Source organism: Alligator sinensis, unplaced genomic scaffold (genome assembly GCF_000455745.1).
Source record: "Alligator sinensis unplaced genomic scaffold, ASM45574v1 scaffold451_1, whole genome shotgun sequence".
Taxonomy (NCBI): Eukaryota; Metazoa; Chordata; order Crocodylia; family Alligatoridae; genus Alligator; species Alligator sinensis.
This window is the reverse complement of record NW_005842097.1, coordinates 451,133-466,211: the sequence shown is the minus strand read 5'-3', so window position 1 is coordinate 466,211 and position 15,079 is coordinate 451,133. Positions and strand designations below refer to the sequence as shown.

Below are 15,079 nucleotides of genomic sequence, written 5' to 3'. Positions count from 1 at the left end.
GCTGAACATAAACAGTATGGGATGAGGAGCTCAAAGCCTGGTTTCCATTCTGAGCATGGAAGGAAAGCTGTTCTTTCAGCTGCTACTGCAGTTGCTTGGGGGATGCTTTCTGATCTAAATTGGGACCTGCTACATTTTATCCTGCCAAGGACTACTATGGTTGGCTGCTGAGCATATACTGAAGTAATGTGAGATGCAACAATCAGGATCAGACTGTTTGAGGTCTGAGGAAAGCACGCTGGCAGCTACAGGACAGAACTGAGAAAAAAATGAGCAGGTGAAGGATTCTTTTCTTAGGTGGTGAAGAGGATACAACTCCTTTTTCAGGACCAAGAGCAATATATGAACTGGCTGCCACGCACTTTCTAACCTTAACCAAGACACCAACATATTTGCCTTGGTGGAGAGGAGGGGGAAACCCACACCAAACAAAAATGCCTCAACAATGAAGAAAAATAAAAAACTCAACTATACAGTGCGTGTGTGGAGTTTCCCTGCCTCCATCCTGGTGACCATTTCCCAATGCCTTTTAATGCTAGGATACCCATGCAAGCAGAGAACACCAACCCACCTGGCTGTTCAAAACTTTGGAAACAAAGAAACTTCATTGCTAACAAAAGTTCTTGGTGGCCAACAGATGTACCTCTAATCCAAAAATGTTCTCTACAAGAACTGGAGATGAAAGGTAGGTATACATTTACATAGCAACCTTAAAATCTCCTATGGGGTGCATGTAATAGCTCTGAACACAAGTACTGTTCGAGGCAGGGACTACCCAGCTTCTGAACCTATAGGTTTCCTTTGATACTTTTGAACATGGGGACTGTAACCCCCCACCTCCCCAGCTGGTTTTTGCAGGACTGAATCTACAGAAACAGACAGAAACCTCCCCTCCAGGGAGGAACAGAAAATTCATTCATGTTGCAGACTTGCAGCTGATTTGCAAAGCAGGACACGAGTGATATAGAAATGATAAAGAGTGAAACAAGCTTCTTACCAACGTGGAGAATGCACAGCTATTGCAGTTTAACAGCCTAGAGGATTTCTGCACTCCACAATCATCTGCCCCCATGAAGGTTAAAAAAAAGTTCTCCCTCTTCTGTAGCATACCTTGGCTTTTCTGAAGTGTAACAGTTTTTCCCAGTGCATGGCTTCCACAAAGAGGAGTTAACATGCCTACACGAACCCTGCTCTCTCTCATCCGACTCCAGCATAACTACCCAACTCTCTGGAAGAAGGTAGCTCAGTACCTGAAACCATGAATCACTAATTACTCAGTCGCTCCTCCCCAAAGGGGGGTGGCTCTATCCTTTATCAGGGGAAGGGATGTGAGAAACAGCAAGGTGACATCATCAGAAGCTGGAAAAAAAATTTTTTAAAGGGACAGCTCCTATGCAACTGCGAACATTAAGGCAAGCCTGTGGCATGGGGGCAGAATCTGAAAGCATGAGCTTCAGTCCTACCTATAGGGCCTGGTTACAGCCTTACAGAAGAAGAGCATTCCCACTTCCCATGTATGGTCCTGGGCTAAGGTGCATGAAGCAGAAACTGCTAGAGGGAGATAAAGAGATGCAGACATGTTTTAAATCTCTGCCAGTAATGCTCCTTCCATGCACCTTTGTGCTGTACAGGCAAGAGATGCAGGAGTCACAGCTGTACTGAAGAAACTGCCCGATTCTGCCGCGAGCTGGAATGAACATACTCGGGCTGCCAGGAAGGCTGCAGAACGGTTTATTCCTGCCCTGACTGCACAGGACATCAGCATTGAGAACAAGCTGGTCCCAGAACAGAAAGCATACTTAACTGACTCAGGGCTTCTGTTTCACAGCTTCCCTGGCAGGAAATTTGCTTTATAAGGTGCAGTACACACTCTAGGAAATGCTAATGAATGAATGGGAGGGTGACTTGGAACCTCGACTTTCCAGATGCAGCTTTTTCCTGCGTAACATTCAGTTCATTTCCTCCGTCCCGGGGAAGGAACACTGGGGCTCACTTTCAAACAATGCAGCTTTTAAGAACTCTCTTCAGTGGTGCAGTTTTCTTCCTTAGAAGTCCCCGGGGCCGTGTATTTCAGGAACCTGGTTACTAGGCCTGCTCTTCCTCATTTACTCACTGCCACCTTGGTGCCAGAGAAGCTTTTCTTCTTCCCTGCTCTCACTGCATCAGCTGGTCTACCTTGAGGTTTTATTGACGACTTAATTATTTCTCTTAACATTTCCACACAACTAGGAGGGATGGAAAAATATAATCAGAAAAAACAAACTAAGGCAGGACTGTATTTTACACGAGTTAATTCCTCCTGCAGTTGCCATCATTAAAACAGCATTCCTGATTTAGCCTGTCAGTCATTCTTTGGCATTCATTCATTAATAACCAATAATGAACCCTTGTTAAATGTTCTGCAGATTAAACTGCTACATAACAATTACAAAAAAAAAAAAAGTCAGCAGACTTGTCTTGTGACTAGATAGACAGCCCTTGGCCTCTGTCTCGGTTTGCTCACCCTTGAGCTACTTTGAACATAGACATGTAGGCATCTTACTACAGCTCCAGACATGAGCTTGACCCTCGCTCTAATTCCAAAGGCTGCTCCCAGTCCATCTACATGTGGAGGGGTCAGAGGCAGCTAAACGTGATTTTAGATCCATTGCTCCCTTGTGCACTGCTGGCCATGGAAAGTCCCACAACTCAGCCAAGCTGGCCTTGTGGTCAGCAGCCCTTTGATCTGGTTCTTCTACCAACTCTTCCAGCCAAGTGTTCCCTTCCCCAGCCTTCCACCATAGAACAAGACACAGCAGATAAAGTGGCGTGACAGGTCACTGCCCTATTCACATTTTGATAAGAGCCAATGCTAACAAACCACTGCTGTGAGGAAGGTCACAGCACTGTTTATTCTTGCATTTGTCCTAGAGGACATCAGACTAAAACATGTTAGAGACAGAGCAAAACACAAGGGAAAACATGGAACCTAAACAGTTCTCTCCCATCCCTTCATGCCCTGCACTTGTATAACTCAAGGACGGAACGTGTGCATTTTAAAATCACCTCAGCTCTTTCTTTGTTGTTGATTTTTTTCTATGCGTTTTGGAAACAAAACATCCGATTTTGTTTCCAGACCATTTTCTGCTGTGTTTTTCTGCACAGTGTTGCTGTGTTTCGTGTGCAGATTCCAAGGGGGTATGTTTATAGAAGCTGCTGCTACCTTAATCTAAACATTTTTAAGTGAAACATTTCTATTGGATTGAGGCTGTATGAAACTAGCCAGTGACCCTTTAAAGCACTATGAAAATGGGCCGATTCATGCCCAGCACTGCTAACAAATACATTATAATGGTGTCTGTTCTTTTCTCCCAAGAACCAGCCTATTGTTAGACCTAAACACTGGATAGCACCCTGGGCTAAGCTTATTTAAATAAGGATTTTCATCCAATTTACAGCTTGTTCTCTAAGCACAGAAAACATTTCCACATTTGTCAGAAGGATATATACTGTCAAGCACAGAAGGCTGCCACAGTGAAGCTTCAGTGTTGGATCCCCTACCCTGTGTACCACACCTAAGACAATACAATATACAAAGAGATGATTACAATAGATGCCCTCTGTTAGATAGGCAGCACTCCCCTGGGCATCATCACACAGGTTGGTGTTAAACTAGGCCAACATGTTCACTGGCTGGTAACCTGGTACTGCATTGCTCTGCTTGCTAGCATGTAAAAAGAATATGGTTTGGCATTTGGAAGCAAAACAGTTGCATCTAGTTTTATTAGCTGGTTCTTCAGTCTGGGGTGACTGCAGAGCGTTCGCCAGTGGCTGAAGTACCCTTAGTCATCACAAACACTCAATACACCTGATGGAAAGATGGAAAGAGTTAGCATTCACGCATTTGCTGACCAAGGTACAGGATACCAGTGCTAACAACAGAGGACATTCAAATGCCAAGATGGACTGACATGTATTTTGACAAGAGTAGTATGTAATTACATTTCCCTATTTAGAATTGGTGGCTTTCGACAATCTTTTCTTAGGACTGTAACAGATTACTTCATCGAGCCTAAAAGCGAGCAATGACCCTGTCTGCGGGATGACTGACCAAGGGACCATCAGCCCAGCCCATCACATGGGCTTAACAGCTTAGCTCCCTGTTAATACAGATCGGGACGTGCAATTGAGATACATGATTCAGTTTCCGACTTCTCTGACTTGACATCATCCTTAAAGCAGCACTAGTGTATACTCCTGTTTACCCAGCATGTCAACCTGATCTTATCACTCCTCTCAATTGCCTTACAAAGCAGTTTGGCTGCTTCAGTGAGAGGAGTCTTATCTGTTCATGAAGATTTACAGCTATTGATGGTTAAAGCTTGATACAACCTTTAATACCAGCTTCTCTCCAAGCTGAGGTTTCTTGTAACCAAAATGGCAATGTGCACATGTCAATGCAACATAGATGTTATTACCAAAAAATGCCACCAATTCTTGGTTTGTTGCAAGTGGGACCCACTAGAGTCCTGTAAATCATTCCAATCCCACCGACCCCCTCCCTCACACCCAAGTTGGGCTTTCTTTGTGGAAGAGCAGTCTTTACATAATAAAAATGGAGAGATGGGCTGCTCCTTCTTCACCAGAGAGAAAAGCACTCCCAGGACTCTGAGGCTGTACCCACATGGAAATAAACTATGCCAGGATAGCTATAATACACAGGTACCTGGCATGGATACTACCCCAGAATAAAAAGGACTTTGTTTGCAGAATGCCACTCTGGAACAACTCTTTCAAGACAGTTTATTTCTGTCAAATTCCCCATGGAGACAAGACCTAGGAGACTCTCATCAAAATCTGTGCAATCAGAAAGTCTTATGGACAGACTACTGGTTTAGGATCACTGAAGATCTTGCCTGGTTAGGTAAGATGGATGTTGATGGGTGAAATAGGATGAGCACATTGAAAGCAATGTGCTAAGAGGAGCCAATGTTCCAGTGCTCAGGTAGCTTTTGAAATCAATTTCTCCAAACATGTTAAATAAACCAGTCCAGATGGAGACAAGTTGTACATTGTTTTGTAGTCCCTTTATTTCCTAGTAGGGGAAATCATCCCCTGGCTGCCTTCACAAATGAAAATACTTGACCTATTCAAGTGCCTGGGATTGCTCCCCAACGAAAGCTTTCCCTTCAGATCTACTTTACACCACAAAGTTTACGAATAATCTTCTCCACCCCGGTCTTCCTACAGATTATGTATGCACAGGTGCTAATTTACTGTGTGGTACAACTTCTCTGAAGACCTCTGTGGCAACATCTCACACGCATAAAAAGCACCTGCCTGCTCATTAAAAAACAAGACTGTTTGCTTCCAAGTAGGACGGTCGGCTTAAGCATGTAGCAGCAGAACTCGGGACACGTCTGGTTTTGAGGAGCTGTTTGTTTCAGCTTTCCCTCCCTCCTCCCCACTCAGGGTTATATATCTATACAGATATAGCAAGGTGAGAAAGGATCTGGCTATTGCAAGGGGAAGGATGACTCCTGGAGCAGCCCTGCGAAGGGGCAGAGAGAGATGTGAAGCAGATCGGACTAATCATACGCCCCAGTGATTAAGATCACTCCATAAATGGCAAGCATCCATGAAAACTAAACAGTGAAGATAGGAAACAGTGTAAGGGGGGATGGGATAGAATGCAAACAATACACCCAAACCAGCTCACAATACAAGTCATAAGTCTTGAATTTCCTGCTAAGAAACCCCCTTTCATAACTGATTCATTAGCGTGCAACTATGAGAGATGCACAGTAGGTGAAGAAACAGAAACCAGTTCTCTCCTGGGAATGAGTGATAGACAGATACTAGGAGGCTATATATCAAAATTCCCAGTAGCTAAGGGCTAGTAGTTTCACAAGGGAGCAGACAGACAGTCTGTGTTAGTGCCTCAGAGCATACAGGAATGACAGAGACTTGTGGTCTCCAATGCCAGCTATAAGATAGTTAGCTCATTTGTAAAGTGAGATATGTAATTATCACCTTCAGGGGGACAATAATTGCAGGGTAGAGAAAAACCCATCTTTCCTGTTTGACTGAAATTAGCAATTTAAAAAAAAAAACGATTGTCTGCAGCTGCCCCCTTCCCTTCAGCCTGCAATCTCCGCAAATCCCAAAAGCAAAAGGAGGCTTGGGTCAGACCAGTAATAGTTCAGCAGACACTACAGCACTTTTCCTTCTGAATTAACAGTTAACTGTGGCCTCACTGTGCTGTTCCCAGCACCTGGAGTTGCAGACCTCCAGACAGGATGTACAAGTGAGGTCCCCACCACTTAAGAGGTGCTCAGGCAGCAAAATGCAGCAGTTAGAGCAGTTAACCAAATCTTCAGTGGTTCACAAACCAGCTAGTCCATTTTCTACATGCAAGCAGGAACTCAGGTGTCCCCACAGAAGAGAAACGTATGGAAATAGGCTCTCATCCCTCCTCCCCCCCTCTCATTTGAATTAGCTTTTCATAAAACTGACAAAGGGGACAGACATGTAACAATTCCTACTTATCTGGGATAACCATGCACTCTGCCGTCCCCATATAGTACTAAAAATAATGGGATATCTGATACAGGGCACTGAAACTAACATTACTCAGACACTACTTCAGATAGTTATATACACCGAGGTCTTCTGTCATTGTTTTAAAGCATCTTGGACAAGGAAGTGGCTACAACTGAATTTTGGTAACACCGCATTAGGTACTGTAAAAAGAATGCTCTCTCTGGACAGGACCTGATCAGAAGGTCAGGGCAGCACATAGTATCCATGTGTTTTTGGCTGTGCCAGATATTAAAAGATCAGAATCAGCTGACTGAGGTAATTACCATTACCATCATCTACCATCCTTCCTCTTGGATTGTGATCTGGCCTGCATTCTGCATGAATCACTCTACCATGCTCCACACTGAACTACAAATGATTCCAGTTCCTGTAGCTGTAAAAAAAGGCAGAAGCAAGGCAAAGGAGATTGTTTAGCCGGTGGTTTGCTCTATGTGCTAATTGCTGGTTGCAACATAACTGTTCCAAATGGAGCCTCTCCCAAGTACCTTTCTGTTGGGATGGTTAAAAACAGGATGCTGTTAGGAGGTAGCACTGCACTTTCAAACATGCCACACAAATTATTTAAAATAGAGTGCTCTGAAATTAATGCACTTGTTTCCATTCCTGTATACTTTAACATCAAACATTTCTTACTTTGATGAGCAAAGGTACCTTCAAAACAGTAAGTTTCATATCGGAGTACTGACACAACGTAGCTGATGAAAAACAGAGGCACCCAAAGTCTGCCGCAGAGTGCCACAGGATGGCACTGATCTCTGGTAATGTCACAGTTCCCTTTGATTCATTAATTTATCAACACTTTCGAGCTTTTCTGCCAGAGGGGCAGTTTTTCAGACCAGGTGTAAAGCTTTCCATTTACCAAATGGTCTCAACACTTGTGAGAACAGAGGAGATAACCTCAACCCCCTTGTGCCAAACCCAGTGAGGGTAATGATGACACTGTTGTCTTTCATTTGCTCCTGTATTTGCCTTGCTCCCCTTTCATTCCACATTCTTCCAGGGCCCCATCTCTGCATGGGGGTCACTTCTGTGCTCTCCTTGCACTGTGCACACATACTTGATCATCCAAGCACAGTATGCACAAGTGCTTGGAAATTCTTTTGACCCAGTAGGATACAGGTAAACATCAAAGAATTACTGGGCAACTTTAATACCCACAATGAAATACTCTGGCCAACAGAAGGAACGGTATGAAACTTTGAGAAAGTTCTTTTCTTGGCAGAAGATTTAGGTCAGGAGTAAGGTGGGACTGACTCTGCAGACAAGTGCAGGTACATTTTTTACATTAGCCACATGTTAGAGTCAAAGATAAATATCAAGCCTTGTGGTAGAGGCTCTCAAATCAGTCTGCAGACTGCTTGTGGGCTAAAGAGAGCTGGATCGTCACAAGGTGCTGCCAATGCCAAACTGACCTGAAAAGAAATAGCTAAAAAATGCTTCTTTACACAGGCAACTGCTGTAGATGACACAATCACAAGCTGTAGCAAAGGTGATCCAAGAGATGGAAGGGAAGGGTGTGCCACCCCTCTCCTGTTACCAACAACAGCAAAGTTTGAAAGCCATTGTTCTTTGCAAACCTTTGTTAAGTTTAGCTCTGGGAGACTGGCACAGAAACAACAAACTAAAGCAAAAGTTTACAACAGACTTTAATCCATCAGGAAGCCTTGGACACACACACCAAAGCTCATGCATTGAAATGTGTGGCACATGTCCATCCTAGCTGACTTCAGATTGCTCATTTAACGGGATCCTTCTCTTCAGCCCCCTCTTCCACTCCACAGAGAAGGAATGCGTGTTTCCTCAAAGGTCTTACTATAACATGAGTAGATCCGGCCGGTATTATTAGCCTAAAACTGTATTTTTATACTCCAATCCTGCTGAGAAAGAGCTGCAAATTGCCTGCAAGGGGCACAATAGCTCACCTTCCAATGATCTGAAAAATTCTCTGGCTACCTCAGTATTCATACAGCAGCTCACGGACAGACAGGGTGAACTATACCTGTTGCAGACTTATCTATGAACCAGACATTACATTTAGTGATTGCAAAGCTGGTCAGAGAGGTGGCTGTTTTTAGATATAATAATATATTAATTTTAGCCCCAGAACTTAATATATTTCAGGCATGAACACACAATATAGTAGGTTTTAATGTAGAAACCAAGGTTTTAATGTAAACAATTTTTTGTATTATCTGAAGTAGCCAGCATTGCCAGCTTTGGTAATGTAAAAAGCTATTGAAGACCCACATATTAGTTCACTATTTTTAATGCTTTTTAATACTATTAATCTGCCCAGAGTATCTATTCAGATAAATGAACATTTGGCCCTTCAGCTCTGGACCATGCACCTTTTCATTTGTCCACTGCAAATTTACAAATTCCTTTAAAAAAAAAAAAAGAACAAAAAAACCTGAGATGATTTTGAAACACCCATCCTTATCATTAAATTCTCTAGACACTTTCAGAATAGGCCCTACAGGACAGACAGAAGAACTAGATGTCAATGAGAAAGTTTGTGTTAATGTGCGAGTCTGGATCAATCTGAAACAGGTTGCAGTCCAAGATGACTAAAGTGAGATATTCCCCAAGATCCCTGAATATTACATGGTTCTCCAAATAAGACAGAGCTAGTTAGCTGTGCTAGTCTGAAGTCTGGCAGATGGCAGGGTAGAGATACATCTTACAGACAGAGCCAGCCTTAGGGAAAGGCTGGGTGAACTTGTATTTTGGCACCCCCCTTTGGTGTCCTTCTCCCTCTATCCCTCCCCCCCACCCCCAAGTCAGTGCCATTGCTGCAGACAGGCAGAGGTGTGGGGCACAGTCTGGTGAGGTGGTGGAGCGGCATGGTGTGCCAGGCAGTCATTGTTGCTGTCCGGCCTAGTTCCTCCTGGGCAGCGGCTGGGGGGGTGGCAGGCGAAGAGAGTGCTGCTGTAAGCACAGACTTCTTGTGTGTGTGCGGTAACCCCCCCCGGCAGCCTGGGTGGTCACCCACCCCCGAGGCTGGCTCTGCTTATAGACTAACTGAATCAGAGATTGATAGGCTTTTGTAATAACTCATTTCAGTTGCTGTCATCATTAGCATCTGACGAAATGAGGTCTTGCTCACAAAAGCTTAAGCATCTCTGATTCAGTCAGTCTATAAAGGTGTACTTCTACCCTGCCTTCTTGCATACTGTTGCCATGGGTGTGCTGTGAAACAGGTCTTCCTACTGGGTAAGTGAGTCTGCAGGCCTAAGCAGCAGCATGCCCATGCATTCTTTGTACCTATACACCCCTGCCGGTCCTAATCCATTTAGGAAGGAGTCTTCTGCAAGTCATCTTTTAATAACTGTTTTGCACAATCCTTACCACATTGCTTACATTCAAATGCTCACTGTATCCAGCTCTGTATGGTTTGGCAAGCGCTCCATCAGACACGTGCGCGGAAACACAGCCGAGCATCTCACCAAGTATGTTTAATACTGAGGCTGGTCAGTCCAGTTATAAATTGTGTGTGTAGGAAAGCTGGTCTCAATGTGGCTGCTCTCTGATCTGCCTAGCCAGTGGTTCTACATGGCAAGATGCTGCCAAAGTGACAAAAGCATTTAGCAATGAAGCAACCGGTAGGAGTCCCAGAAAGGGCTCAATCTTTGAGCATGAGCAAGGAAAAAAAGAATGCCCAAGGCTACTATTGCGGTGTAACATATTTCTTGCCTCAATCAGAAAGAATCACCAGCCACAACACAACCACCAACATGTTTCACATAGGTGCTTCCTGCAGCTTTACACAGTAAACTTTAATCTAAAAAATGCTCTGGGGTTCACTTCCAACAGATCTTACATTTTTCCCAACTCTGGCACCATCTTGCTTGGGGTCCTGAGACCAGCTGCTATCATATACCAAGCTGCTCCAAGGTAACTCAAGTGACAAGAGACTGTTGCTTTCCCCAACTCTCATTTGGTCCAGGAGCAAGGAAGTGTATAGAAAGGGCCACTGAACTCAGGGGGGGAGCCTCAAACATGTCCACATGTTCTTGTTTGAGTCGCAAAGGATTCATTTTCAGAAGTCTGTCTTTTTTTGATACAACGATCATCTAATGAGCTCTGCCTTAACCCAAATCAGACCTGTGCCCATTTTCCGAGTAATTGTAATAAACAGTTTGTGCTAAAAGGTAAACATGCCTTGAAACTGCAGGACTGATGTTTCCTGCGAATGTAGATCATAGCAGTTAGATCTACAGTTTAATGCATTACACCCCACCTTTAAAAGACATTATTATACACACAGTACAGTCACACATTTCTTCTTTGCCAGGAACCTACCCAGGAGCTTGGATACTTCTGAGGTTCCTTCCTACCCGTATCTCGCTTGTTGTTCCAGCTCCAAATGCTGTAGGGGAGTTTTGCTACCACCATGGCTAAGATCACGACAATTTAAAGAGGCAAAGATGAGGAGCTCAGTTGGTCCCAGACAATGAACAGCTCATGTATGCTCATGGTAGCCTCTTCAGCCCAAAGAAAGAGCCTGCCTATCAACCCCTCCTCCTGCTGAGCTGCCACAAGCATGCACGTGTGCCTCTGGAGACCTGAGCGGGCCAGGCTGCATTTAATGAGGCAACAAGGAGGAAGTTGTATTGAAGGGCAGGAGGCCTCCAGCAGAGTAAGGCACTTGTGTAAAAGGCTACAGTAAATATGGTATGAGTTGAAAGGCAGAATTAAGAGTGCTTCCCTTCAGTCTCCTTTGCAAGGACCACAAAGCTGGACTTGGACTCCATCTCAGGAGACACTGCTGTGAACAAACACTGTTGCTAACCTCACACAGAAATGGGTACAAGCCAAGTCTGTGCAATAGGAACATTAGAGGGAACAGATTCTGCAACTGTACTTAAGGCACCATAATCTGAATCAGACTTAAAATAATTAGGACAAGACAGACACAGATGATGGCAGAGCCCTGATTATTTCTCTCTCCAGCTCTTCTACAGATCCAGGTGCCATGTTCATCAAGAACGCAGGTATCAAACTAGGATCCTGCACATGTTCTCAGCCTTGTCAACACCCACCTAATCACTAAACATAAATAAAATGCAGGTATCAATGTTAAACTCATCTCTTTGCCTTTCTCTGCCACTTCAGCTGTTTGTCTGTACTTTCATACAAGTGTTAAAGTAGCCACAAATGCAGTGAGTCCAATGATGAGTCCACGCAGTAAGCAGGATTAGTTACATCTGCCTCAAACACTATACCAGCGTTGCTAACTGCTTAACTACAATTTCCAGACTTGATATGGGAAAGCCATACTACCTGTATCCTGTATTCACCCTCCTTAGTACCCTGGATTTACAGTAAATCTGCAAACTGCTTAAAGAGATGAAGCTGCTGTTTTGCATGCAAAACCCCTATCATAGATTTTTGGCAATTAACACAGACAGGGGAATACATCTTGCTCTAGGTGATGACTGGCTACATTGCTTTTTGAAGCCAAAGAAAACTACATATTCATTTCTGAAGGTCACTGGCTCCAGGAGAAGCCATATGCCCAAGCTCATTTCTTCACCTGGCATAAGATGATTCTTCCTCTTATGTTTACTTATGCTTACTTATGTAAGCAATATGTTTACTTCCTCCTGGAAATGCATTTTGCACAGATGAAGCAGCAAAGCAAGCATTCACATTTAGACATTTGCCTGATCAAAACAGCTCCCTCTGACACTGTTTTTAGCAGCACTGGCTTTCATCATACACAAAGACATACTTGATTTGGATTATAAAATTGCAACACTCACTCAGACAGAGCCCTTTCCATACTTCCCAGCTTCCGAAGTGAAGAAAAGCTATTGAAAAAAAAAGACCAGAGAGATGTAGACAGCCAAGCCTGGAGGAGAATGATGAATTTCCAAGACTAATGCTACAAATGAGGTCAAGTGCTACTGGGGATTTAGATAAAACAGCCCAAAATAGACAGTGATGCTGTTTTAAAGATGCTCCATGATCTTCTCACCTTCACGGGCTCGCAGAAGTGCCTTTCACAGCACACACAGGTACAGCAGCACCACATAAACATCACCGCATGGCCATCTGCAATGCCCTCGCCAGTACTAGGTACTGCTCGGACCAGCTCCCACACTGACTACTCTGCTCCCTACATCTGCGAGGCTGAGAGCTCTGGGCACTTGCAGTATAAACAGAGAGCCTTTGCCAACACAAGCATCACAGTGTGCAGCGCTCCAGCACTGCTGATGCAAACGAACAGTCCACTCAGAGCTCACGCATGGTATATGAGCCTTTCCTCCAGCTGGGAGCATTTGGCTTGAATGCCAGACCGTCAGGACCGGTGGATTTAAAGCAGCAGGGCACTTGATTCTAGATTCAAGACAGCATATTTTATGTATGTAGCAAACCTCCAACCCAAAGCATTGGGAATGGAGCATAAAAGGACAATGCCATGAAATATAAATATCAGACAGTCCGTGCCTTAGGAGAAAGCGACTTATTAGGCAAGAGTTTTAAACTGGGATTTAAAATGGAGAATCAAGTATGAAATAGCAGGACAGACACACAAGCAAGATGACAGGCCCTGTTCACTTCCCAGTTGAAACAATGTTGTTTACAACTTACAAGGCACTAGGAAGAAATTTCCAGGAGCCTAGTTTAACAGCACCCAGGACCATGCTCCAACATGATGCTAGCCTGGGCTACTACTGTTCTCATCCAATGATCCACAAACGTACTGGAAACGGGCCACTAAGTTTGTTCCTGCAGAACCAGGCAGTAGCACATGGAGATGCCACACGTGCTCTCCCCCAAAGCGCCAGCAGAGCGGACTCAGTGTAGCACAGGGTGGGAGCGCAGCACCAGGATACTGCACCATCCTGCTTCCCTTTCAGGAGCCAGGAGGAGCAGAACTCACTTGGATAACTGCATCAGTGCTGCTCCCTGCTGACAGTGCTGCACCAGCCTCTAATCCTGGCTGCTTCATGTCAGCTTCTTGCTTCCTATTGTTTTGAAAAAATCCAGTTCTTTATGTTATGAGGAACTTGTGTCCTGAAATATGAGTTTACAAAAAAAGGTGGTCAGTTTACAAAGGGGCAAACTCTTGAATAATCCAACAAGTGTGCAATGAAGGAAAGCGCTACAAAATTTAGTTTTATTTCTGAGGATAAGAGGACAGCTTAGCTGGTTCCCCATATTTATTCTGATATCCAAGATGGCACTTCAGGAATGTCAAGTACACTTGGGGAGGTAAAAGAGGCTACTTCCGAAAGGGGTGGGAGGAGATGGCAGACAAAAGTCTGTCCAGATTCAGGCAGAAGACAAACAGTATTGCTACACAGAAGTTAAAAAGGTATTTGCCAATGATTCTGTGAAGCTGATAAGCCTCAGATGTGAGAGATGAGTACTGAGGTATAGTCTCAATTTTGAGTGAGGAGAAGTGGAAACACAGGAAAGTGGGCCAACTACTTCAGGGCCAGACTCTGGAGAAATTTAAAATTAGTAGTCAAGCATGCAACCCATGTTGCACCCAAGAAGAGGACATACAAAATTCAAGGCCTGCTGGATGCTGAATGGACAGGTCTGGCCTTTGTGTTGACTTTCTGGCCTCCGGTCAATCATGGTCAAAACCCCTTCCCATTACTGTATTTCTATTTGGTAAAGGATTACCTAGTTAACTAGGATTGTCACAAGGATGATCTTGTGGAAAGGAGCCCTATCAAGCTTTTAAAGCACTGGTGTGCCCTGTTATTTCATGCAAGAATCTCCTTATGCTGAACAACATCCATGACAACAGGTAGGCTCTAGAGCCAAAACATCTGCTGAGAAAACCAAAGACACACAAAACATATAAAAAATTAAAGACTTGTAGAGAATGCAGCATGGATGCATTTATTATTATCATGCTCCGTGTTGGCTGCATTTAATCAACTTCATAGTTGGTTTCCATTACTGAGCACATCTTGGTTTTAGCAGCAGTTCAAAGATCGGCAATGTATTTAATGTGGTTTCCTTGTGTGCAAATGCAAGACAAGGGGCTCCCCCCAGGTTGACTGGGGAGAAAAAAAACAATGTGTAAGACAAGGTCCCCCCCCTGCGTCAACCTGTTTTCCCCCCAGTCAACAAGTAAATTTGGTAATCAATGCTTAGATGCTGTCCACACTGCAAAAAAGCACCGACTGGAACACCGCAAGCATACACTTGTACAGTGCTACTTACAGCAGCTGTCTTAGGATATTTTGCAAGGGTTGCCATGCCTGGAAGCTAATCTTTAGCATGAATCAGGTTGTATAAAGCAGCGTACAGTTGCACTTCCTAAGTGCACAGGCACAAAGATAACAGCTGCATTAACTCAGCTGGTCCTAGCTCCATCCTACAGTATATTGGCAGAAAACTAGGCAATTGCCAGGGGGTCCTTGCTTCCAGTTGGTGTATAGTGCTAGCTTCAAAGAGTCTGAGGAAGCAAGAGTACAACCATTGAAGGGACTGTCATTTGCTAGAGCTATACATTTGTACAGCACCTACG

General features: G+C 44.1%; 1 protein-coding gene and 1 long non-coding RNA gene across 2 annotated transcripts in view; one reads left to right on the top strand and one right to left on the bottom strand.

Annotated features, from left to right (window-relative positions):
* Positions 1-15,079, bottom strand: part of TMCC1 (transmembrane and coiled-coil domain family 1) — a 169,903-nt gene that overhangs the window by 15,673 nt on the left and 139,151 nt on the right.
* The window catches only part of LOC112550392, a 74,118-nt gene that overhangs the window by 46,161 nt on the left and 12,878 nt on the right, over positions 1-15,079 (top strand). The window lies entirely within an intron of this gene.